A 4,810-nucleotide genomic window follows, 5' to 3' on the forward strand; every position below is an offset into this window, starting at 1 on the left:
ATCAACCCCAAAGAATGGAGGAAACAAACTATCTTTCATATTATGCCCCAGACCGGGCCCACCACCAGTAGCAGTACCAAATCCACCAGCATTGTTGTTCACCATACCTACGGTTGCTCTTTTTTCATCGTCTCTGGAACCAACCCGCCCCTGGTTGGAGACACCATCCAGGTTAACAACACTGTTAGCTGCAGAAGCCCGCTCAAGCTTCTCAACCTTATCTGCTAAAGCTTTCTGACCAACTGCAAAACCCTGCATGATGTTGATCAGCTCATTCATCTTGTCCTTCAGCTCAAGGAGATCAGTACTCGGAAGATCCATCAGCCTAGGGGTGTTGCGTCTGGTGAAGTATCTGTGAGGACGAGTTGAGTGCAAAGGTACGGTTTTACGAGCACGAGCAATGATTCCTGCAAAACAGCAAACAGGTTAATATGCATGAATGCAACTTCTATCCATACGAGGAAGCTTCTGTCTTTCGATCCTGGTTTCATCGAGACAGATAATACTTCATCAATAACATTTTGTCATCCGAATGTCTCTCAACCAGATTCTCAATCCATAATACTCCCCATATGGCTAGGCGTGAGTTTGGTGCAGATGAATGCAAAGTGAGAATGATGCAGATGAATGAATGCAATGCATTGCCATCCTCCCAGTCATCTGATCATCTACGCTGAAACTGGCCTCTGAACTGATCATAACCATCTGAGGAATGTACCATCATCAATCCGACCCACGGGTTCCGAAATAAACGGAAGACAGATACATCATCATCATCATCAGTCTCTGAGCAGACATTCACAATCCTCTGAATCGGCCCGGGGAATCCTGAAATAAACGGATCCCCACTGATAAATATCTCGGCCCGGGGAATCCTGAAATAAACGGATCCCCGCTGATAAATCACGAACAGCACTCCGGCGTCACGGCAATAAATGACCATAAATCCGACTCATAAATATGTCTCTGAACCGCTGATCAAAAAGTCACCATCTGAACATGCATCTGAAAGAATCACCCTCCCCTCACAGGTAAATTCTAAACAGGTCATCCTAAGGCGGACAATAGTCTCGACAATCGGGCAGAGATACTCAATGGGTTTGCCCTTTCGGGTGTGCCATTGTAGCTCTCCTGAGATCATCTAAACCAAGAATCCGGGAAAGATCGGTCACCAGAGTCAACAACTCAAATGAAGTGACTCAAACAAAGCGGAATATCCACAGAGAAGAGCACTATCAAATGAGCCTCGTCCGGCTTGTGGTATGTCACGTTACAACATTATGCTGATTTAGCAAATGAGGAACATGAGACCCACACTAATCCTAGGTGTATACTCGGGCCTGGGTTTTAGCCCCACTCAGAACACCCACCCCAAACAGAGGAACCACCTGCACAGAGGACGGCAACAACATGATAGTATGACGCATGCAGACATTAATGCAAATATCGACAATGGTTAGAATAATAAATGCAATAAATCAAACATCACAAGCAACCTAAACTATCCTAGAACGCTAGGAGGGACTCGCTCAGGGATGGACCAGCACAGGTCTACATCAGCTAAGTCCCCAGCAGAGTCGCCAGCTGTCGCATCCTGCGAAAAATCAACCGGCGAGACTCAAGATAAAAACACAACACAGAGCCGCCACTGCGCGTTATTTATCCCAAGATAGGGAAAGGAAACGCTCAGAGAAACCTGGAAAGGAAATGGTCTCGCGACCAAAGAGAATGAGTTCGGGAGTCGGTTACGCGAGGGGAAGGTATTAGCACCCCTCACGTCCGTCGTACTCGACGGGATCCACGTCCTAGAATAAAGAATAGGTTGCTAAACATCACACACACACACGGGGAACGCAGGTGGGGTTAAGAGGAAAGAGCTCGATAAGGTATCGCACCTTATGCCTACATATCTTGTCTGGAACAAGAATCAGAGCCACTGTAGTTCGGCTTACGCACGCCCAAACCACACAAAACAATCAAACAAATGGCAAACATGGAGCCCGGCAACCACTTGATGGAATTACGTCGGCATCCGAACCAAAACACACTCAAAAGGGCAAACGTGGAGCCCGACAGCCAATCCTGGACTTACGTCAGCATCCGAACCCAAACACACTCAAAAGGGCAAACATGGAGCCCGACAGCCACTCCTGGACTTACGTCAGCATCCGAACCCAAACGCCAAACAACATACAACAATCACACAAACGAACAACAACCGGCTAAGGAGTCAGGGACTCGAGCCTAGCACTTGTCAAACAACACATACAAATAAATAAAAAGGCGCCCGGAGTGGTCTCGCACGACCACCTGCCTACATACCTCGTCTGGAACGAGGATCAGGGCGATGTAGTTCCCCTTAACAGGGGAGAAACTCTCCTAACCAGAAACCAGGGGAAGACACGACGCTAGGGAGACTACGACTCGAGCCTAGGTGTTGTCATGCAAAGTCACCCTAAGTTCAGGTTTCTATCCTACTTGCATAAGCAAGCCTATCCTAACCAGGAAAGGAGCAAGCACACAAGCAAACAACATACAAGCATACATCAAAAGAGAACAAGCATCTCAAACAAACATGTCAATCAGATATCCACAGAGCACACACTATAGCCAAACAAGGGGGCTCAATCAATAGGTTTGACTGCCTCGGCAAGTCATCTGTACAGGCTGGGTTTGCTCTTAACCTTGCCATTACGAGGCTAAGGTGAAGCAGATGAAGGGTGAAGTGAGGATCAGACCTCACAGCTCTTATCCCTAACCAGGGAGAGCTTCTGACAAATGAGCATGGGTCCAGAATAGGGGAACCCTTTTATACTCGAAGACTCTGACACAACAGATCTTGGGCTTTTGATCTCAATGCTACAACCATGTAATGGGAGCAAGGAGAAGACTCACAAAATAGTGGGGGATAGACTGCTTATCCCTACCTTCCACCAATTGCCTTATTTAAAGGACTTTTCCTGCTTGGGCTTAAAAATAAACAACCACAATCATTGCCTCTTAAGGAGGACTTCAGACAATTTGCCCGGTCAAATAACAGACCGGGTCTCCAGACTACATGAAGTTAGGAAGTTATACCTCAATGCAAGTTGCTTAAGCAAAGCAAAGCAAAAGTTCACAAGGAACTGAGCAACTAAAAGTACCTGGAAACAGTCAAACACAGTTAGTACTCAAGCAGACAAACCATAAACAGCAAGTGTTCAATCAATCAGACTATACAAAGCAATGCACAACAAGGCAAGCTCAAAGCTCAAGCCTAAGCTTCACAACCTACAAAACAATGTTATGTTAGTGTACAAACATCAAACAACATCAATTGCATTTAACTTGATTCATTCTCCCTGTGCATTATGCTTTTGATCCTGAAAAATCAAGCAAACATTAGCAACAAGACCACTAGGCTAAGCCTAGGGTCCAAAGCAAGAAAAAATTCCTAAACAGCAAGGTATTCTCAAACCAAAGTCAAATTAATGTCAAACAAGAGCAAACACCATTGGTCTCATGTTTATATCATTCATCATGCTCATGTTATGCACAAAACAATCCACATTGGTCCAAATGAAGCATCAAACATGCAAACAGAACTATTGCATTCAATCCCATATAAAAACAATTCTAAAAATTCTCAAATAATTTACACCTAAACAGGGGATATTCAAGGTCTACCATGTCAAATTTGAGCTCAATTGGGCAAATGGAACCATGTCAATGAAAATCAACAAAAACAGACACAATAACATGCTCCAAATCACAACATCAACACATACATCCACTTCAAAAATTCATAACTCAATGAAGACAAAAAAGAAATGGATGAGACCAAAACAGGGATGTCCTATCATGTGTCTATTACAAGCATGCCAAATTTCATGATTATCCAATACCATATGAGCATTTCACAAAAGATTTGCCAACCTATGTCACATGAACTTGCAATTTCAACCACCAGAGATGAAAAATACCAAACAATTTGAAAATGCAATGTAAAATTCCACAAAAATTCACATAGCATCTTAACATGCTAATCAATCATCATGCAAAATTTCACATTAATCCAACAAGTATAGGTCACTCAAAAAAATCCAGCAAGTTGACATAATGAGGTGTGACACAAATTGTCACACCTAAGTTCCAAAATTTGCTGCTCAATGACCAGGTATCAAAAATTCATGAAATTTATATGGAAATGAGCATAAATGAGTCAAGAATCATCACAAAAATTTTCAAGAATTTATTTGCAAGCATGTGCATTTCACAATTAAAATGGTAAAGTGTATCAAAATGTCATACATGTGAAAGAAGCCTAGGTCAAACAATATTTTTATCATTCACAACTTTGACCAATAGGTCAAACAAATTCTACACTCAACAAGGAAGTCAAAGAAACAATCCTCACATTTTTCTGAATTTTCTACAATTTTTTATGGATTTTTTAATGTGTTTGTAATTTTTTAAGAATTAATGAATTAAGTAAAATTACACAATGGCAGATTTGTAAATACTAATGGCGGGAGCGGGAAACATGATATTTGAAAATTCAAAACGAAATTTGGATCAAACGCAATTCTGCGCAGAACCTTCATCGTCTCCCACACGCGATTTTCCAGAATTCCAAAAAAATCGAAGAACATCAAATCATCATGGAAATTAGCAAATGGATACTCGTTAGAACCGTATGAACATGAGGAATACGAATATCAACTTATTACAACCTAAAAGTTCCTATATCATGCGAATCGAATCAATTAGGGTTTGGACATGAAACTTCGAATCAAGATTTCTCCTCCTATGGTTCATCATTCACAAATCT

Source organism: Lathyrus oleraceus, chromosome 5 (assembly GCF_024323335.1).
Source record: "Lathyrus oleraceus cultivar Zhongwan6 chromosome 5, CAAS_Psat_ZW6_1.0, whole genome shotgun sequence".
Lineage (NCBI taxonomy): Eukaryota > Viridiplantae > Streptophyta > Magnoliopsida > Fabales > Fabaceae > Lathyrus > Lathyrus oleraceus.